Source organism: Gossypium hirsutum, chromosome A05, assembly GCF_007990345.1.
Source record: "Gossypium hirsutum isolate 1008001.06 chromosome A05, Gossypium_hirsutum_v2.1, whole genome shotgun sequence".
Taxonomy (NCBI): Eukaryota; Viridiplantae; Streptophyta; class Magnoliopsida; order Malvales; family Malvaceae; genus Gossypium; species Gossypium hirsutum.
Genome location: NC_053428.1, coordinates 91207442 through 91231141, shown reverse-complemented (window position 1 = coordinate 91231141; position 23700 = coordinate 91207442). Strand labels below are relative to the sequence as shown.

At 37.0% G+C, this 23700-nt stretch overlaps 1 non-coding gene across 1 annotated transcript; it reads left to right on the top strand.

Moving 5' to 3' along the window:
• The first annotated feature begins 17601 nt into the window (after positions 1 to 17601).
• On the top strand, positions 17602 to 17708 carry LOC121229789 (small nucleolar RNA R71). Its single transcript, XR_005927745.1, has one exon. It is a non-coding gene; the product is annotated as a small nucleolar RNA R71 (small nucleolar RNA).
• Positions 17709 to 23700: the final 5992 nt, after the last annotated feature.

Sequence of the window (23700 nt, the reverse complement as noted above, 5' to 3'; positions counted from 1 at the left end):
ACTTTATGAGATATTTGAAACCTTGTGAAACAGGGCCAGAGTGATTTCTGGATCCTCTTTTCTGACTTTAAAAATTCATAATAAATTTTAAAAAATAATTAGAAGTCATTATTTATATGTACAGATTCCATGTTGAGTGTAGTTTTAAGAGAAATAAACCTCGTAGTCATTGAAATTCTGTATAGAGAGATATCTGATTCGTAATACACAGAGGTTAGAGCAGTCGAACCCTGAAATAGGGGAGATTTTAACTAATAAACTGTACTAATTGGACCAACCAAAAATTCTAGAAAGAAATTAGTAAATATATATATGAGCCTAGATTTAGGGAAAATTTACGGATCTTGATTTTGAGTTTCGTAACTCGAGATATGATTTTTCTTGTAACTGTGACGCGGGTAGCTAGAAAGCTGTGAATGTAGAAACAAATGATTTGAAGTTCTTAATTTGATAAATTATGTTCGGTAACCCCTCAAGTTCAACTCCGGTGATGGTTTCGGGCGTGGGGGCATTACATTTGGTGGTATCAGAGCAGGTTTAGTCGATTCTCGGACTACGTGTTGTATGTACGGATTTTGCTGTACATGCCATATGTATGAATTATGATAGTGTGATGATTTCTGACCTTTTTAAATGATTTTTATATAGTAAATGGATCCCGATCCAGTTGTGGCAGATGAAGTAGAGAGTAATGCACCAGCTTCGGCTGAAGGGGCAGCGCCGACTGAAAACCCACTCCCTACTGTTGGTTAGGGAGGAGGAGAAAGGGATCGGGAAGCCTTTCTCCAAATGATGAGTGCATGGTACACTGAGTTCGTTCGTACAAACCCAAATGTACGACCTCCCCCACCTCCCCCAATTCCTCAACCTATGCCTCCGATGCCTCAGGGAGTAGATATGATAAAATTTCACAGAACCCCCGTTGACAGAATTTGTAAACAAGGGGCTGAAGAATTTAGAGCAAATATTGATGATGATGCAGAGAAAGCAGAGTTCTGGCTTGAAAATTCTATCCGGGTATTTGATGAATTATCTTGTACACCTGAAGAATGTTTGAAATGTGCTACATCTTTGTTGAGAGATTCAGCCTATAATTGGTGGAAGACTTTGATTTCGGTGGTACCAAAAGAGAGGGTAACCTGGGAATTCTTTCAAGAAGAGTTTCGGAAGAAATATATTAGTGAAAGATTTATTGATCAGAAATGTAAAGAGTTTCTTGAGCTGAAGCAAGGTAATATGACAGTCTCAGAATATGAAAGAGAGTTTGTTAGATTGAGTAAGTATGGCAGGGAATATGTTCCTACAGAAGCCAAGATGTGCTGACGATTTGAAGACGGGCCTAACGAAGACATTAAGGTATTTTTTGGGATCCTTGAACTAAAAGAAATGGTGGTACTTGTCGATCGAGCTTGCAAGGCTGAAGAATTACTGAAGGAAAAGAAAAAGGTAGAATCTGAAACACGAAATTCGAAGAAAAGACCAATGAGTAATGCACCCTCACAACAAACCGGAAAGTCAAGAAATATGAATCCTTGTTCCCAAGTTTCAGCTGGGCAATCATATGGAAATTTTAAGAAGCGAAATGTGGGTCCTAAATCTCAGACTACTTCTGTGGCTAGTGTGGGAAATACGAGATTTGTTAAACCTGAGTGCCAGCGGTGTGGTAGAAATCATTTTGGTTCGTGCAGAGCAAATGAATGTTTTCAATGTGGTTCTCCGGATCATTTTATTAGAGACTGCCCAGAGAGAGCTGAGAAAGAAAAATTTCAGAATGTAAAAGCTAGTGGTACAGACTCGAGGGGAAGGTATCCGAGAAAAGCTGGAAGTGAAACAAGCAGTACGAATGTAGCCAGAGATGCAGCAGTTAGATCTGAAGGAAGAGCTCCGGCTAGAACTTATGCTATTAAAGCGCGTGAAGATGCTTCCTCACCCGATGTGATTACCGGTACATTTTCTCTTTATGATACTAATGTTATTACTTTGATTGATCCGGTTCTACTCATTCATATGTATGCATGAAACTGGTGTCTAGTATGAATATACCTGTTGATAAAGGATGCAAGAAATGCCCTTTAATGATTCGGGGTCATTACTTTCCGGCGGACTTGATGTTGTTGCCGTTTGATGAATTTGATGTTATTTTGGGTATGGATTGGTTGACATTGCATGATGCTATAGTAAATTGCAAAGAAAAGGTTATAGAATTAAAATGTGAAAGTGGTGAAATCTTGCGGGTTGAACCAGACAAATCAGAGGCAATATTTAGTATGATTTCTTCGATGTCGGCTCAGAGATATTTGAGAAAGGGTTATGAAGCTTATTTGGCGTATGTAATTAATACAAAAGAAGTTGAAAAGAAAGTTGAATCAGTACCGGTTGTGCGTGAATTTGTGGATGTATTTCCAGAAGAATTGTCGGGTTTGCCTCCAGTTAGGGAAGTAGAATTTGGTATAGATTTGATACCGAGAACAGCTCCGATCTCGATTGCTCCATATAGAATGGCACCAACAGAGTTGAAAGAATTAAAATTGCAGTTGCAAGAGTTGACTGATAAAGGCTTTGTGAGACCAAGTTTTTCATCTTGGGGTGCTCCCGTGTTATTTGTGAAAAAGAAGGATGGTTCTATGAGATTATGTGTTGATTATCGACAGTTAAACAAGGTGACAATTAAAAACAAGTATCCATTGCCGAGAATTGATGATTTGATTGATCAGCTAAAAGGAGCGACATGGTTTTCAAAGATTGACTTGAGATCTGGGTATTATCAGCTGTGAGTGAAAGAGTCAGATGTGCCTAAAATTGCTTTTAGAACAAGGTACGGTCATTATGAATTTTTAGTTATGCCATTCGGGTTGACAAATGCTCCTGCTGTGTTTATGGACCTAATGAATCGCATATTTCGGCCATACCTGGATAGATTTGTTGTGGTGTTTATAGATGATATTTTAATTTATTCAAAAGATGAGACAGAGCATGCTGAGCATTTGAGGATAGTTTTTCAAACTTTGAGAGATAAGCAGCTGTATGCTAAGTTTAGTAAAAGTGAATTTTGGCTCCGGGAAGTTGGATTTTTGGGTCATATTGTTTCAGGTGATGGTATACGGGTTGATCCTAGTAAAATTTCAGCCATTGTTGATTGGGAACCACCGAAAAATGTAACTGAAGTTAGGAGTTTCTTGGGGCTAGCTGGGTATTATCGGCGGGTTGTAAATGGATTTTCTATAATTGCTGCTCCTATGACTAGACTACTCCGAAAGGATGTTAAATTTGAATGGACGGAAGAATGTCAACAGAGTTTTGAACAATTGAAAAAGTTATTAACTGAAGCACCAGTGTTGATACAACCCGAATCAGGTAAAGAATTTGTGGTGTATAGTGATGCTTCTCTAAATGGTTTGGGGTGTGTACTCATGCAAGACGGAAAAGTGGTGGCTTATGCTTCGAGGCAGTTAAAACCTCATGAGAGGAATTATCCTACTCACGAATTGGAATTGGCTGCAGTGGTGTTTGCTTTGAAGATTTGGTGACATTATTTGTATGGTGAAAAGTGTCGAGTATATACCGATCACAAAAGTCTTAAATACTTGATGTCACAAAAAGACTTGAATTTGAGACAGCGAAGATGGTTAGAGTTATTTAAAGATTACGAGCTCGTTATTGATTATCATCCGGGAAAAGCGAATGTGGTTGTCAATGCTTTAAGTAGAAAGTTGTTTTTTGCTTTGAGAGTTATGAACACTCAGTTGAAAATGTCAGATGACGGTTCAATTCTAGCAGAGTTAAGAGCAAGACCGATGTTTTTACAAGAGATTTTTAAAGCTTAGAAAAATGATCAAGATTTGCTAGGCAAGAGAAAACAGTGTGAAGCTGATACGGGATCAAATTTCAGAATCGGTTCTGATGGTTGTTTGATGTTTAAAAATCAGATTTGTGTACTGAAAAATGATGAGTTGATTCAAAAGATTTTGCATGAAGCACATAATGGTTGTTCGGCGGTTCATCTGGGCAATACGAAGATGTATAATGACTTAAAGAAAATGTACTGGTGGAGTGGAATGAAAAGAGATATTTCCGAGTTTGTATCAAAGTGCTTAGTTTGTCAACAAGTGAAAGCTGAACACCAAGTACCTTCGAGATTACTTCAGCCTATTATGGTTCCTGAATGGAAATGAGATCAGATTACTATGGATTTTATATCAGGGTTGCCGTTAACTCTAGGGAAGAAAAATGCCATCTGGGCAATAGTTGACAGACTGACTAAATCGGCTCATTTTATTCCGGTACGTACAGATTATTATCTTAATAAGTTGGCTGAATTGTATATCCGAGAGATTGTTAGACTTCATGGGATACCTTTGTCAATCATTTCGGATAGGGATCCGAGGTTTACCTCACGATTTTGGCAAGAGTTGCAAGAGGCATTAGGTACAAAGTTAAATTTCAGCACTGCCTTTCATCCACAAACTGATGGACAATCAGAGAGAGTAATTCAGATTCTTAAAGACATGCTCAGATGTTGCGTATTGGAATTTCAAGATAGTTGGGAAAGGTACTTACCATTGGTAGAATTTGCTTATAATAATAGTTATCAGACGAGTTTGAAGATGGCACCTTATGAAGCATTATATGGTCGTAAATGTCGGATGCCATTGTATTGGACTGAACTCAAGGAAAATCAGATTTATGGAGTTGATTTAATAAAAGAAACCGAAAAAAAGGTGAAAGTGATTCGAGATTGTTTGAAAGCTGCTTCAGATAGACATCAATCTTATGCGGATTTGAAGCGAAAAGAAATGGAGTTTCAAGTTGGTGATAAGGTTTTTTTGAAAGTGTCTCCATGGAAGAAAGTCCTTAGATTTGGACGAAAGGGCAAGTTAAGTCCGCGTTTTATTGGACTGTATGAAATAATTGAAAAACTTGGACCTGTAGCATATCGGCTAGCGCTACCACCTGAATTAGAGAAGATTCATGATGTGTTTCACGTATCTATGTTACGTTGGTATCGTTCGGATCCTTCACATATAATTTCACCGACAGAAATTTGAACTACGACCGGATATGACTTATGAAGAAGAACCGATTAAGATTTTAGCTTGAGAAGTCAAACAACTAAGAAATAAAAGTGTTGCACTTGTGAAAGTGTTGTGGCAAAAGCATGGGGTAGAAGAGACTACATGGGAACCTGAAGAAACTATGAAAAACCAATACCCACACCTATTTACCTGTAAGATTTTCGAGGACGAAAATCCTTAAAAGGGGGGAGAGTTGTAATATCCTGAATTAGGGCATAATCGGAATAGTGGTTTCGTGACCACAAATCTGAGATAGAAATAATTATTTTATAATTATTTTGATGAATATGATATGATTGCATGATTGTGTGAAAATTTCGTGATGAAATTCTATGCCTAAAGTGTTTAAATTGAAAGTAGGGACTAAGTCGAATAAGTTGCAAAATTTGCATTCTAGAAGTTTTTAGTATGAAATTGCATTGAAATATTAATCAGGAGGTCTTAAATAGAAATTTGACCAATTTCTAAGTCTATGGACAAAAAATGGACATGGATGGAATTTTTGGAAAGTTTAGTAGTAAGGGCATTTTGGTCATTTAGTTATTAAAATGAATTAAAAACAAAATTAAAAGCCAATTTTTGTCCATCTTCTTCATTAGGCCGAAATTTCAAGGGTTCTCCATAGTTAGGGTTTGTTTCAAGCTTCCAAGCTCCATAGTAAGTGATTCCAAGCCCCGTTTTTAATGTTCTTTACGTTTTTGGAATCCCGGTAGCTCGATTAAGCTTATGTTAGCAATAATTCAACCTAGGGTTTATATTTGGAAAAATACCCATAGGTGAAATTTGTGTATTTTGATGTTTTATGATAGAATATTGGGTTTTAAATTATGTTAGACAACTTGTGCTACTCGGTTTTGAGTGAAAACGAGTAAAAGGGCTTAATCGGCAAAAATACCTAATAGTCACAAGTATATGTTAGAGTAAGAATTTGATGTTGTCATAGAAGGGAAAAATGATCAGCATGTTATAAAACATAAGAATAAGGAATAAAGTTTAATTCCCGAGCCTAGAGGCAAAAGTGTAATTTTTCCAAAGTTCGTATTAAATGCTGTTTTGATGAATTTATGTATTGAATAAGATTAATTTGGCATTATAGATCAAGAGAAATGAGATTCAAGTCGCGATCGAGGAAAAAGATTGTGGACTAAATTGCAAAATCTTTATATTTTGGTACCAAGGTAAGTTCAGGTGTAAATAATGTAGCATAAATGTTATTTTTAAGTTATTAATGTTAATTATATGATATGCTGATTTTTAATCGTGAAATATTATGCTTTGTGGTTAATATTGAGTAATATGCAAATTATGTTTACTACTTGATAAATATGAACTGCTACCGAGTATCGGTTCCGATATTCCATGGAAGACGGCAAATGTGAGATCGAGGGAAAAAGCCCGTTTGAACCTTAGGAATAGATTAGGATACAAGTGACATGTCACTAGGATGGTTGAGCATCCGAACTCCTTGAGTTGAGTCCGAGTTCACTTATGGATGCGAATGTCCGAACTCGTTGAGTTGAGTCCGAGTTCACTTATGGATGCGAACGCCCGAGCTCATTGAGTTGAGTCCGAGTTCACTTAGGGGCGGGTTACATGATTTCTTGATTACATATGAGGCACTTATGTGCAAATTATCCGTGTATCCGAGTTGTATTCCGATGTGTTCAACGGGTGAAATTTCTAGTGAAATGGAAGAACACTTTGGACAGGTATGTTCTTAACTCTCGGGTTGAAAATAGATAGAACAATGATAAGGTGGTAAGATGATGAATGATGTTTAGAAATGTGATATATGTTTTGGTGATACCATGCTAAAGTTGTTTGGTATATTTGTATTGTTATGTTACTTGTTATTTACATATGAACTTACTAAGCATTTATGCTTACTCCCTCCTCTTTATTTACTGTAGTTTTGAACAAGCCAGCTTGGGAATCGGGACGGGTGGAAGGTTTGATCACACTATCCAAAGGACTTTCATCTGGGTAAATGGCTTGTAAAACTGAAGTATGGCATGTATAGCAATATATTTATTTTGTGTAAATAATTTTATGATATGGCCATGATTGGTTGAGAAAATGTTTGATATTGATAAGCCATGGTGATGGTTAAATTTAGATCATGTTTGATATCATGGAAGTTTAAATAGGTTATCTAGTTCATAACAACTCATGAAAAGATGAAATTTGCCTTAAAACAGAATATTGCTGCAGCAATGACATGAATTTGAAAAATCACTAAAAATAGTATAAATGGAATTAAATGATGAGCAAGTTATGAAATTGAAGCTTAATGAGTCTATTTTCATATGGATTAAAAAAATAGGCATATAAATTATACTTTATGAGATATTTGAAACCTTGTGAAATAGGGCCAGAGTGATTTCTGGATCCTCTGTTCTTACTTTAAAAATTCATAATAAATTGTAAAAAAATAATTAAAGTCATTATTTTTATGTACTAATTCCTTGTTGAGTCTAGTTTTAAGAGAAAGAAACCTCGTAGTCATTGAAATTCTGTATAGAGAGATATCTGATTCGTAATACACAGAGATCAGAGTAGTCAAACCCTGAAACAGGGGAGACTTTAACTAAGAAACTGTACTAATTGGACCAACCAAAAATTCTAGAAAAAAATTAGTAAATATATATATGAGTCTAGATTTAGGGAAAATTTATAGATCTTGATTTTGAGTTTCGTAACTTGAGATATGATTTTTCTTGTAACTATGACGTGGGTAGCTAGAAAGCTGTGAATGTAGAAACAAATGATTTGAAGTTCTTAATTTGATAAATTATGTTCGGTAACCCCTCAAGCTCGACTCCGGCGACGGTTTCGGGCGTGGGGGCGTTACATAATCATCCTCATATATAGCATACTCAGGATGCCCTGTGGGGACATCTGATCGATCAGAGTGAGGGAGGATGCTTGCGTCGCCGTGTTGAGGAGACCGAAGTACCATGCCAGGCGAGTCACATAAGGGTCGATGGATATGACTCCCTTCCTGTGCTACTCTGTCTGATGGCGAATGGCGAGGGCAATGAAATAAGCAAGGTCCTGTCAAGGTGTGGGCTAGGATGGCGTGTAGGTATCGCAGGGATGGGGTGAGAGTTGATGCCTTGGAGTGACTTGGGTCATCAATGGCTGAAGCAGGGACGAGGGCCCTCCAATAGTTTGAAGGAGAGTAGTGGATGTGGTGATGGAGGCTCGCGAAGTCGTCATCCATAATCCTCTGTGTCTAGTCCTAACGCGACTCTGAACTCAGGTACGCTCAACTAGCGAACTAATCCATAGAGACGGAACTGGACTATTCTAGGATCATCAAAACCTGTCATAACAACTTGAATGTGAAAGGTCGAACAGAGTTCTAGTGTGAGCTCGAGGTACGTTGGCTCGACGATCTCAAAGAATAGCCCTCGTGGTCAGTCGTCAGGAGGGCCTGAGCTGCGTCAGCCTGTTGGATTTGTTCTAGTGCGGTCCAGTCAAAGCAACAACCCACACCTAAGGGTCGGGCTTGTACTATCTGAAAAGTTCCTCCTGTGGTCCCAAGGGAAACTGGAGGAATGGATGCCTAATTTTCGCGGTAGGACCCGACGATGATGCTGCTCCTTTCCTCTTCTTCGAGGCAAGGACGACGATTTTCTTGCCACGTAGATTTGACATGTTATGCAACAGCTTGGTAGAGAGAGGAGCTTGGGTCGTCAATGGTGGTGCTATGGTCGGTGCACGGGCGTGGCAGGGAGTGTGTGTGAAAGGATTCTGTCAGCTAGGGTTTGATATTTGGGGAAAGGGATGATGAATAGTGGAGGGTTTATATAGATTTTGGGGCACACGACCGTGGGACATGCCCATGTGTCCTAATTTTACCTCGTGTGTATCGCGACTTTCAAATTTAGGTGCGTCTGAAATTCGGCCCACGCCTGTGTTCTTTGGTTGTGTTGATGCACACGGCCGTGTCACACGGCCATGTCCTACGTCGTTCGCTTCTCCCACACCCATGTATGGATGCACATGCCCGTGTTAATTTCACAGTCTTGAGCACGGATGGTGGGCACGGGCATGTCGCACGCCTTTGTTAATTTCTCAGCTTCAACCACAGATTATGGACACGGGCGTGGCGCATGCCCGTGTTGTTTGGACAGTTTTGTCTACAGCCATGTCGCAAGGCAATGGCAACGTATCGAATCTCGTGTTAGGGAAAACTTTTGCTCTGTTTTCACACAATTGTATCGCACGGCCGTGTCTTCGCCCGTGGTATGGGCACGGCCTAAGCTAAGCCTGTGTGCCTGGCTGTGTGGATTTGGACAATGAGTGTTCAAAGACACAGTTAGTGAATTAGATGTTAAAAACTAAAATTAAAAGAAGTTAACACCGTTAGTGCTCAGGTTGCCTCCTGAGAAGCATTTATTTATAGTCTAAGCTCGACTTACCTCTCTATTGCTGGTCATGGTGGTGCGAGGAGTTTACACTCCTCATCCCTACTATCAATTTTATCAAAATAAGGTTTTAAACAAGTACTATTTACCTTGAATGTATCGAATTTGGGATGAATTACCTCGACTGTGCCATATGGGAAAATGCTAAGTACTGTAAGAGAGATTTCTCCATTTGGTTCAGAGGTGTCAATCCGAGGGTCTGCTGCATCTAATAGTACTTTGTTTCCAACCTTAAGTTGATTTGGTGAAATATTGAGCTCGTCGTGGCATGGTTTTGGTTTATCGTGTGATCTCGGCTTCTGTGTCTGCCATTCATGTAACGCCCTCACGCCCGAAACCGTCGCCAGAGTCAATTTTGAGGTGTTACTAAACTTAATTCATTGATTAAATAGCTCAAACAATTTATTTTAAAAATTTTCAAACAAGCTGACTAACTGCATCACAGTCGCTTAAAAATTCATATCTCGAGTTCTGAAACTCGAAATTAAGATCCGTAAATATTTCCTGAAACTAGACTCATATATCTATCTACTAATTTTGTTTCTAGAATTTTTTTTGGGCCAATTAGTACAGTTTATTAGTTAAAGTCTCCCCTATTTCAAGGTTTGACTACTCTGACCCCTGTGTATTATGAATTAGATATCTCCCTGTACAGAGTTTCAGTGATTATTCTGTTTATTTATATTAAAACTAGACTAAATAATGAATCTGTACATATAAAGCATGACTTCTAATTATTTTTTTACAATTTATGGTGAATTTGTAAATACAGAATAGGGGATTCAGAGACCACTCTGACCCTGTTCCACCAAAACTTAAATATCTCATAAAATATAACTCATATACCTGTTTCGTTCCATCAATATGAAAATATACTTATTAAGATTCGATTTCATAACTTATTTATCATTTAATTCTATTTCTACTATTTTTAGTGATTTTTCAAATTTACATCACTACTGCTGTCTGATTCTGTTTTGTAGGCAATTTTATCTTTTCAAGGATTTTGATGGTTTAATTAAGACATAAAGCATACATGTTATCATATATAAACTTGATTAGCCATTCTAATAGCTAATCATTTACATACCCTTTTCTTACCAAACCATAATCATATCATAAGATCATTTATACAAAATGAGTATATTGCTATACATGCCATTCTCAAAATATACAAGCCATTTTACCAATTTGGGTCTTCGGATAGTGTGAACGAGCCTTCGACCTATCCCGATTCTCAAGTCGGCTTGTCAAAACTACAATGAATGAAAAGGAGGGAGTAAGCATAAATGCTTAGTAAGTTCACATGCAAATAATAAGTAACATGATTATGCAATCCAACATAAACATCATTAAAACACTCATAACATAAGAATGCTTACTATCTTACCACAATTTTGTCTCACCAAGTTCTCAACCAAGGATTAAACTCATACCTGTCTATTTTCACTTCTTCAACACATTCATCATCGAATCACTTTCATTTTAAATATTCTCCATATTCTCTTAAGATTTTCCCGTTGAACACATCGGAATATAATTTCGGATACGCGGATAGTGTGCACGTAAGCGCTATACTCATAGCTAAACAAGCTCAATAGCCTTTGAAATCTATGTAGTCAAGCTACCATGTAACCCACCCATAAATGAACTTGGACTCAACTTAACGAGCTCGGGCTTTCGCATCCATAAGTGAACTCGGACTCAACTCAACGAGCTCAGATGCCTAGTTACATCTCACGAACTCGGACTCAACTCAACGAGTTCGGAACTCAACCATCCTAGTGACATGTCACTTGTACCCTAATCTATTCCCAAGGTTCAAATGCGATTCTTCTCAATTACACATTTTAATCGTCTTGTTCGAAATATAGAAACTGATAATTGCTAGCATCTCATACTTATCAAGTTGTTCACACAATTTGCATATTACCAAATACTAATTCACAAAGCATAATATTTCATGATAATAAGTATAATATCATATAAATATCATTAAACCACTTAAAATAAAAATTATGTTACCTTATTTACACATGAACTTACCTCGATATAAAATATTAGCAATTGAGCCTATTCCTCGTAAACTTTGTGTTTCCCTCGATCACGACTTGAATCTTGTTTCTCTTGATCTATAATACCAAATTAATTTATTTAATAAATACATTCATCAAAATAGCCCCTAGTACGAACTTTGGCAAAATTACCATTTTGCCCCTAAACTTTCACATATTTGCACTTTTCCCCAAGGCTCTTAAATTAAACCTCATCCTAGTTTCTTATGTTTTACGACATGCTGATCATTTTTCCCTTCCATGGCAACATCAAATTCACGCTCTAACATGTACTTATGAATATTAGGTATTTTTACCGATTAAGCTCTTTTACTCGTTTTCACTTAAAACCGAGTAGCACAAGTTGTCTAACATAATTTAAAATCTCATATTCTATCATAAAACACCAAAATACACAAATTTCACCTATGGGTATTTTTCCAAATATGAACCCTAGGTTGACTTATTGCTAGTATAAGCTAAATCGAGCTACCGGGATTCCAAAAACATAAAAATCATTAAAAATGGGGCTTGAAATCACTTACTATGAAGCTTGGAAGTTGAAGAAACCCTAGCTATGGAGAGAGTTAAGGTTCGGCCAAGGCTTGATGAAGATGAACACGTTTTGGCCTTAATTTCCCTTTTAATTAATTTTAATTACAAAATGACTAAAATACCCTCAATACCTTTCTTTGAAAATTTTCATGTACAAGCCCATTTTTGTCCAAAATTTTAGAAATTGGTCAAATTGCTATTTAAGACCTCCTCATTAATATTCCAAATAAATTTCATACTAAAAACTTCTAGAATACAAGTTTTGCAAATTATTCGATCTAGTCCCTAATCTCAACTTAAGCACTTTATGCATAGAATTTCGTCACGAAATTTTCACACAATCATGCAATCATATCATAAACCTCAAAATAATTATAAAATAATCATTTTTATCTCGTATTTTTTGTCACAAAACCACTATTCCGATTAGGCCCTAATTCGGGATATTACAATTCATCTAGTTCCTGGACTTGTAGCCTTCGTTCTTCATAGATGGGTCATTTGTCGTTACTCAAATATGGCTCAGGTGTGTTCTTTAAATGTGTGTCCTGCAAAGAAGGTTTCACCACATGACCAGTATTAGTAGTACGATTTATACAATCACCCTAGATATTCGATGTGTTACTTGAATTACAAGCTTGAAGAATGATTGTTTCCTCACCCACACGAAGTGTGAGTTCACCTGTACCAACATCAATTATAGTTCTAGCAGTTGTTAAAAAGGGCCTTCCTAAAATTAAAGGCACGTCACTATCCTTTTCTATGTCTAGAACAACAAAATCAACTGGGAATATGAATTTGTCAATTTTAACGAGTACATCTTCAATAATACCCTAGGAAATCTGATTGTTTTGTCTACTAACTGAATGCTCATCCTAGTTTGTTTGGGTTTCCCAAGACCTAGTTGTTTAAACATTTTATAAGGCATGACATTGATACTAGCCCCTAAATCAGCCAAAGCATTATTAACATCTAAACTACCAATCAAACAAGGAATCGTAAAACTCCTTGGATCTTTTAATTTGTTGGCCAACTTATTCTGTAGTATGGCTGAGTAAACTGCATTTAACTCCACATGTGACGCCTCATCCAACTTTCTCTTATTTGTTAAAAGCTCATTTAAGAATTTGACTGCGTTTGGCATCTGCGAAAGAGCTTCAATAAACGGTAAGTTAATATGTATTTTTTTTTAATAATTTAAGAAATTTACCGAATTGTTCGTCTGTGCAGTCTTTCCTTGTTGCATTGGGGTATGGCACACGAGGTTTTTGCTCTTTACTTACCGGTGTTTGTTCACTGTGGTCTACCTCACCTTTGCTTTTACTTACCACAATTCCTTGCCTCGGTTCTGGTTCAGGTTCGACTAACCCTTCCTCATCTTGAATGGTAATTGCATTGAGCTATTCCCTTGGGTTAGATTTAGTGTTACTCGGCAGGCTACCTTGTGGTCGTTCAGAAATCAATTTGGTGAGTTGGCCTATCTGAGTTTTGAGCCCTTGGATTGACGCTTGTTGATTCTTAAGTGTTTTTTCGGTATTCTAAAAGCGAGTTTTCGACATTGAGATAAAATTTGTTAGCATCTCCTCAAGGTTCAGCTTCTTTTCCTATTGGTAAGGTGGTTGTTGAGAACCCGGAGGGTGTTGTGGCCTTTGATTTCCTTAATCGCCCCACGAGAAATTGGGATGGTTTCTCCAACCTGCATTATAAGTATTACTATATGGGTTATTTTGAGGTCTAGAGTTATTGTTACCCATATATTGGACTTGTTACTCCTTGATGCTAGGGTTCAAGGGTTGATATTCTGTGTATGCTCCTCCTCCATTTGAATCGCACCTCATTCACTCGATGTGCCTGAGTAGAACCACACAAACCGTCAATCTTTTTATTTAAAAGTTCTACTTGGTTAGATAGCATAGTAACCGCATCGAGGTTGAAAACACCAGTTGCTTTCGTCGGCTTTGTGTAACAACCCTTACCTCTAACCGCCACCAGATCAGGGTATGAGGCATTACTACACTCTTATACACTTTTCTAATACATACATTTCAATTATATATTAAAACCTTTCATGAGCACCCTCTATGTCCCTATTATAGGCTTTATGAGACCCAAAACAATCATTGAAGTTGGTTCAGAACCAAACCAGAACTTTTCGAACACTTATACATTTTTCACTAAAACAGGGGTCGTACACCCGTGTGACATGGGCCACGCCCGTGTGGTCACACACGCCCGTGTTAAAAACATCGAGCATTCTATTTATGCAGCACGGCCAAACCACAGACCCGTGTGGTGACCGTGTCCTAACCCATGGCTGAGACACACGGTCGTGCCTCTAGCCCGTGTCACACACATTAAGCTATTTTCCAAGCCCTTTTTATGTTCTTAACTCTTTGTACTATCGACCTTTTTCATACTCTTAGTTATATTTATCTTAACCACATCAAGACATTACTCATGTTTACATAAAATAGGTTTACTTACTTATAGCCATTATGAGCCATACATCATGGCTTTATACAATGGGATAGTATAAGCCTATACATTTGGCTAAATCATAATATTACATAATACCAAAAACTAAATCTCTATACATGCCACTCACTTATAGATAAATAAGAATTTCTGTTATTCCAACCTGACAAATTGATAGTGTGATGATACCTCTAACGATCTCCAACCCTGAGCCAATCCTGAAAAACACTAAGAGAAATGGGAAAGTAGTGTAAGTTTTATAACTTAGTAAGTTGGCATATAATAATAAGAAATTTAATTAACAATATTATCCCATTCCTCAATAAGTATGCTCAAGAAAATAGAATCAATATTCACATGATTTCACCTTTTTACTCAAATTCAGTTTAAACTATTTTCCCAAGTCATAGTCACTAATTTAATTATTTCATAAGCTACAGAACTCAAAATTAAGTTCTGAAAATTTTCCCTACAATTAGACTCATATACCTTATTGCCATAAAATTTGCAGAATTTTTGGCTTAGCCAATTATTACAGTTTATTCATTAAAATTTCCCCTATTTCATTGTTTGATAGTTCTGACATCTCTTCACAAAAACTAATATATTTAATTACAAAGACTTAAAATAATGTTCTCGTTTGATCCAATATAAGATAGACTCAATAAGGATTCTAAGCATATAAACCATGCACCATAATTATTTTTATACAATTTATAATTATTTTTCTAAGTCAGAACAGGAGATCACGTAATCATTCTAAACCAGTCTCACAAGAATTTAAATATCTCATAAAGTATAATCTATTTGCTCACACCGTTTTATTTCTACAAAAATACACTCAATGAAATTTAATTGCATATCTCATTCAATTATTTTCAATTCCTACCATTTTTGGTGATTTTTCAAATGTACATGACTGGTACTGTCCAAATCTGCTTTACTTTTAAAATTCACTATTTCTTGCTTTCTCTATAGTTGCATTAATGGTAACACTTACCCCTTATCAACCTTACCAAAGTACAATCATAAAATGAGCTTATTGCTCATAGTTTACACATATATAACTGCACTTATTCTCAAGATTCATATTCACACTTACACATATAAATGCCTCAAACACATTGTTCACTTACACATTATTATCACATGATTAAAACCTTTTCACATTTAATCACTTTTCATTATATCAATTCAATACCCGTTGAAACCTATGGAATACTAAAGGATACATGGAATAAGGCACAAAGTGCCACGTTGTAATATAGCCGAAGCTATCACTGTAACATAGCTGAAGCTATCACTGTAACGTAGCCAAAGCTACCACTGTATTGTAGCCGAGGCTACCACTAAGATGTATCCAAAGCTACCACTGTATTGAAGCCGAAGCTACCACTGAGATGTTGCCGAAGCTACCACTATATTGTAGCCGAAGCTACCACTGTATTGTAGCCGAAGCTACCACTGAGATGTAGCCAAAGCTACCACTATATTGTAGCCGAAGCTACCACTGAAATGTAGCCTATAGATTCCTAAGGTTCAATCAGGATTTGTTTCGGTCTCACTCATTAACACTTATTCAACATTCACTTAATCACTTGTCTTGTAACAACACTAATTCAAAATTTTTTTTATAATATGCATAATCATAGAAATCACATTTAAATACAATATTTCAATGCACTTTCTTGTACATAGACATATTTTTAAATCGATTTATAAACTTGGCATATTAAGCATTTAATTCAACACAATTCAATTAATTCACTAATTTAACTTTCAAATATAAATTACAATGTTATTACATTATTATTATCACACCAACTTACCTCGAATGCCAAAACGACTAATTTTCCCGACTTAGCCCACAACTTCGTTCTTCCCCGATCTTAGTCCAAATTTCATGTTTTCTTGATCTAACATGTCAAATAGCACTCATTTAACACCTTTTATCATCACACTAATCAATTCAATTCACATATCAAATTTTGGAAAATTTATAATTTTTCCCCTTAACTTTTCAAAAATTACACTTTTACCCCTAAGCTCGTAAAATAATTTTTAATAAATTTTCTTATGTTTCATGACATGCGAAATTTTTTTTCTCTTCCATGGAAACTTCAAATTCTCACTAATTCACACACTTATGACCAATTTATAACTTTTACAATTTAACCCCTTTTATACGATTTCATCAAAAATCATCTAATAAAACTCGTTTCTCTAATCATAGACATGCATAATCTGCCATAATTCATCAAAATACACAATTATTCAACATGGGTCAATTTTTAAAATCAAACTCTAACTCAAAATAATGGTAGAAATAGCTAAACCGAGTTACCGGAATTTCAAAAATACGATGAACATTAAAAACAGGGCTCAAATGCACTTACAATTGAGCTTTGAAAATCTTGAAACCCTAACCATGGCTTCTGGAAAATTTCGGCAGCATGGGGAAGAGAATGAGCAGATTTTTGGGTTTTAAATTTTGTCTTTTATGCCTTAAAACACCCAAATGACCAAAATGCCCCTTTTTACTAAATCTTCAATTTTATCCTTCCATGTCTAATTTTGTCCGCACCAAAATATGATGATCTATTTGCCATTTAAGGACTTCTAGTTTAAACCTCCATTTCAAACAAGTACTTATATTTTAGAACTCATATTTTGCAATTAATGCAATTTAATCCCAATAATAAAATTGGGCACTTTATCGATAAAATTACTTAACAAAATTTGCACACAATCACTCAAACATATCATGGACTCTAAAATAATCATAAAATAAATATTTCTACCTCGAATTTGTGGTGTCGTAACCACTATTCCGACTAGGCCCTATTTCAAGCTGTTACACTTTGTCCTCATAACTTGCCACTGATAATTATTCAGTGAGATCTCCTCTACAAAGTCTTATTATTGATAGTCCCACCCGCAGCTGCATCAATCATCTGTCTAGTCGAAGGGTTCAAGCCATTGTGAAATGTTTGAACCTGCAACCATAAGGGAAGCCCATGGTGAGGTCACCTTCTCAAGAGGTCCTTGTATCTCTCCCATGCATCATAGAGTGTTTCTAGATCAATCTGCACAAAAGAAGAGATATCATTCCTTAATTTGGCTGTTTTGGCCGGTGGAAAATATTTAAGTAAAAGCTTTTCGGTCATTTATTCCCAAGTAGTGATTGACCCTCGTGGTAACGAGTTCAACCACTATTTAGCTTTGTTCCTCAATGAAAAGGGAAACAACCAAAGGTGAATGGCATCATCAGAAATGCCATTGATTTTAAAAGTATCGTAAAACTCCAGAAAATTTTCCAAGTGATTGTTTGGATCCTCATCCTGCAAACCATCAAACTAAACAAACTGTTGTATCATTTGAATTGTGTTAGGCTTCAGTTCAAAATTATTTGCAGCAATAGCAGGTCTAACTATACTTGACTCAATTCCTGTTAAATTAGGTTTAGCATAATCATACATAGTGTGTGGAGCAGGATTCTAATTTACTGGATCAGCAGCAATCGTAGGAGATAGTATATTTTTCTAATTTTCAGCCATCTCCTCGGTTGTGATGTGAATGTCGTCCTCTTGCTCTTCCTCTGTGTATCTTAGGCTTCGCCTTATTTCTATTTGGTTCTGCGAGCTGTGCTATCGATATCACTATCAAAAAGTAATGGTCCCAATGGGTTTCTTCTAGTCATACACTATAAACAAACCAACCAGAAGTGAATAAACGAAAAATTATAAAAGAAAATAAAAATTTAAATTGCAATAAAAGTAAAATGGCTAAAGTAATAAAAATCGAGTGTTCCTAATATCTTAGTTCCTCGACAACGACGCCAAAAACTTGATAATGTGATGTGATAAGTGCAATAAGTTTTATAATTTATGAATGTCCGTTCTTGAAAACTAACTATTATCACGACAAAGGCAAGCGCACCTTATTGAACAGTAGTATAGCTATGGCAAGATCGGGATGTCTAACCCAAAAGAACTAAAAGTACTAGTATTAACTTTCTTTTTATCTAAAATAATTACTAAACTAAGAATGCACAGAAAGTAAATTGGAGAAATAATTGACTCTGAATCAGACGATTTATTCACTTGACTTGATCCGTAGAAATCCCTAAGTTATATTATTATCTCTCTCGAGACTAATAACATCTAACCCTAGGTTGATTAATTGAAATCTCTTTCTAATTGAAAACCCTAGGGTTGCATTAACTTGGTCTATGGATTCCCTTATTAGGTTTCACCCTAATCAGGCAAAATTATGTCACCCTATCTCTAGGCGTGCAATCAACTCCGCTTAATTATGTTAGAACTACTCTTAGACATGGACTTTTGTTCCTCTGAATAAGCACATCAATACTTGAACCAATATCCTGGAATATTAAAACAAGAATTAAGAACTCATAATTAAGAACAAGTCAAATATTTATCATATAATTCAGATAATAATAACAAGATCTGTATTAGATTTCATTCCTCTTAGGTATTTAAGAGGTTTATTTCATATTTATGAAAGAAATCATCTCAAAAGAACAATGATAACAAAACATAAAGAAAACCCAAGAACTTTGAAAGGAATTAAAGGGAGATCTTTAGTCTTGAAGGTGAATCCGGCTTCTAAGATGGATCAATCTGCTTTCTTCGAGTAATTCCTTGCCTCCTACTCCCTGTCTCCCTTCTAGGTACCTTCTGGGGTGGTTATATAGGCTTTAGAATGCTTCAAAACCCTCAAGAGTGGCCTTTTCCGAATAGGACTAGACTTGGGCTCGACAGGGACACGCCTGTGTCATACGCCCGTGTGCAAGTGCTTCAACCCGTGTTTGAGTCTGTTGAATGGACACGGGCGTGTGAACTACCCATATGAGGAAGTCCAGGCTGTGTTGATTTCCCACGTTGACCCATTTTCTCCATTTTTGACCCGTTTCTCGCTCTTTTTACTCTTCTATGCTCACCTAAGTATAAAACATGAAATTAAAGGACTAGGAGCATCGAATTCACCAAATCTAAGGATAATTCATCCAAAAATTATGCTAAGCATGGGATAAAAATATGTATAAATTACGATTTATCAGGTATGCTACTGGCCCAATTCTCTCAGTCACCTCATAAGGTCCAATAAACAGCAACTCAGCTTGCCTTTTCTACCAAATCTAAGGACTTTCTTTCACAGGGATACTTTCAAAAACACTTTATCCTCGACTTGAAAATTGATTTCTTTCCTTTTCAAGTCCGCGTCGGATTTCTGTCTATCCAATGCGGCTCTCAAGCAATCATGAATCACCTTAACCTTTTCCTCGGTTTCTTTGACCAAATCGACCTCGTGAATCTAGTTCTCTCCCAACTCAATCCAATATAAAGGCATTCGGCACTTACGCCCATATGAAGCCTCATAAGGTGCCATTTTTCAGACTTGATTGATAACTGTTGTTATAGGCAAATTTGACCAAGGGTAAATATCTTTCCCAAATGCCTTGAAACTCGATAACACAACACCATAACATGTCTTCCAATATCAGAATTACTCTTTCCGACTGACCGTCGGTTTGCAGGTGGAAAGTTGTGCTAAAATTCAACTTTGTCCCCAAAGCTTCTTGCAACTTCTTCCAAAAACCTCGAGGTAAACCTAGGATCCCTATCCGAGATAATTGACAAGGGCACTCCGTGAAGTCTCACTATCTCCAAAACATACAAATTGTAACGCCCCGAATTTGGGCCTAGAAGTATTATGCCTTGAGTATGGGTCCGTAAGGAGGTTGTATATAAGTATTTAATTGTGCAAGAAAATGACACAATTAAATGTCTGCTTTGGTGGTTAATGGCCTTGAAAAGTGTTGGAGAAATCTTGGGTTCAAACCTGGGCTTTAGCAAAAATTTTGGTTTTAAGTGAATAAAACCCTAGATGCTTGGAAGTAGGCCTTTTAAATTATTGTGTTAAGTAAATGACAGAAGGAAGCATGTGGTCTAGTGGTTGTGGCGTCATTAAGGTTGCAAGGGAGTCTGGGTTCAAGTCTTGGCTCTTGCAATTTATTTTGGTTTTTCTTTTAAAGGAGCTTGGACTTTGGCCTATAGGCCTTATAATTAATTGAGGATAAAGTGTAACACAAAAGAGCTTCTGGCAAGGAGGCAAATGGGGTGTGAGCATGTGAAAAGGGCAAGGGTTCGAATCCCCTTGCAAGCAAAATGCAATTATTTTGCTACATGGGGATGGTAAGTGTTTGAATTGGATTGAAACTCTAGAAGGTTGTTGTGGACTTGGTAAAAGGGTGAAGTTTGAATTGGTCATGGTTGTTGAATTGAATTTGAATTGGGAGAAGCTGGAGTAATTGATGGAGGGATAAGGTGTAACACCCCTTACCCGTATCCGAAGCTGGGATAGGGTTTGAGGCGTTACCAGACTTAAATATTCATAAACATGCAAAATCAGGCCATAAAATTTCATTCATATTTTAAAACATTTAATCACAAGCACATATTTGGGTTTAGGAAGTCCAAAACATACTTTAGAAAGGGTTCAGGACTAAACCGAGAACTTAGAAAGCTCTGGGAAAAACTAAAAAATTTTTCTCATGAAACAGGGTAACATGTCCGTGTGCCATCAGGCCGTGTCCATCACACGGTTGAGACACATGGTTATGTCTCATCCCATGTAGTTAACTCTTAGGCTATTTTCCAAGCCTTTTTGTTACCCTTACATGTATACACATATACATGGATCCAATGGCATTCAACATCCTCAATTATGATAGAAACTGTAACACCCCAAACCCGGCTTGGAAGTATGGGTCGAATCTGGCATGTCACATTGAAGTATTTTTCGAAAACCATGTTTCCATTAAAAACCCTTCTTAATAATTAAAAACTTATACCCTTTTTAAACCTTGTTAGAAAACCTCACTGAATAACATTCTTAACAACTTTGTAAAAATCCTGGCAGTTGTGGAAGCTTAATTTAAAAACAATTGCGGTTACGTGATGTTTTGAACAACAGTAGTTGCTTTGGAAAACCATGTTCTAATACTAGCAATTATAAGAACAATAAATAAAATTCCAAATTAGAAATCCAAAAAATTGCAACGGCTTTACTACAACCCACATAAAACATTTAAAAGTAATAATCAAAATTGTAACATAAAATAGTGTGTGTGGCTTCCTCCGAGCCCCTTGCAGCTCTGACCCGTCTAAGGCTAGAAATTACCGGAAAGGTTAATAAACGGGGTGAGTTTACGAAAACTCAGTGTGAAATCCCCTACTATAAAAGGAACAGTCAGTTATATAAAAGAATTAAAAGTTTCGCCCCAGCCTTACTTACAATTTCAGTATCAATTGGGCCTTAGCCCACTATAACAGACAGTACCATATGGGCTTTAACCCATTACAAAATAAGAAACATTATCAGAACTAGAATCAGAATCAGAATCAGGTGACAGAATCAGAATCAGAATCAATATCAGGTAACAGAATCAAAATCAAAATGTGAATGCAATCCCAACCCAGCCTATAACCAACCGCTACACTCCACCCATACCAGCCCTACACTCCATGTGGGGAATAGCTCAACCCACCTAGCCCTGCACTCTACAGTTATAGCATTGCTGCTCAGGTATCAGTAAGTTGAGGCAAAGCCTCCAAAACAGATATTTGTGGCATAGCCACCAGAATCAGATAATGTGGCAAAGCTACTTAGCAGAAGACGAGGCACAAAGCCATCGATAACTGTAATAACTTCGGCACATAGCCATCAGTGACGATAATATAACTGGCACACAGCCTTCGGTAAATATGATCGACACAGAGTCGTCAAAAAAAATATGTTAGGCACATAGCCACAGGTAAATACGTTTGGCACGAAGCCATAGTCAAGATGGCACGAAGCCATATTTAGGTTGGCACAGAGCCATCAATAACGTGTCTATAATCGGCACGAAGCCCACAATATCAATACGAAGCCCACAATAACGGCACACAGCCTTCGGTAACATGATCGACACTCAGCCATCGATCGGTCCACAGTCGTCTCGGGCGACTCGTGCGACCTTAACAGATCAGATCTTCCTCCGTACGAAATCCCAACCTATGCAACATGTCATGTATGCAGGATGTCATGCCCATATTTGAATCAAACAATCACAATCAAGTCATTCATATCACCAACAAATATTCACAGTCAAATCCGTCAATCACATAGTCCAAGTCAGTCACTTGCCCACAAGGCCAAAACAGTCATTTAACACCCTAGGGGCAAAATGGTAATTTTACCCCACAAGGGTATCTCGATAATTCTACCCTACAAGGGTATTTCAGTAATTCTACCCTACAGGGGTATTTCAGTAATTCTACCCTACAGGGGTATTTCGGTATTTCTACCCTACAAGGGTATATAAATAATTCTACCATATAGGGGTATTTTAGTAATTTTACCCTACAGGGGTATTTCAATAACTCTACCCTACAGGGGTATTTCGGTAATTCTACCCTACAAGGGTATTTTGGTAATTCTATTCTACAGGGGTAATTCAGTAATTCTACCCTACAGGGGTATTTTGATAATTCTACCCTATAGGGGTATTCCGGTAATTCTACCCTACAAGGGTATTTCGATAATTCTACCCTATAGGGGTATTTCGGTATTTTTACCCTGTTCTACTCTACAGGGGTATTTGGTATTTCTACCCTACAGGGGTATTTCGGTAATTCTAACCTACAGGGGCATTCCGATAATTCTACCCTATAGGGGTATTCCGGTAATTCTACCCTACAGGGGTATTTTAGTATTTCTACCCTACAGGGGTATTTCGGTAATTCTATCCTACAAGGGTATTTCAGTAATTCTACCCTACAGGGGTATTTCGGTAATTCTACCCTACAGGGGTATTCTACCCTACAGGGGTATTTCGGTAATTCTACCCTACAGGGGTATTTCGGTAATTCTACCCTACAGGGGTATTTCGATAATTCTACCCTATAGGGGTATTTCTGTATTTTTACCCTACAGGGGTATTTCGGTAATTTTACCCTACAGGGGCATTCCGGTAATTCTACCCTACAGTGGTATTCCGGTAATTCTACCCTACAGGGGTATTTCGGTATTTCTACCCTACAG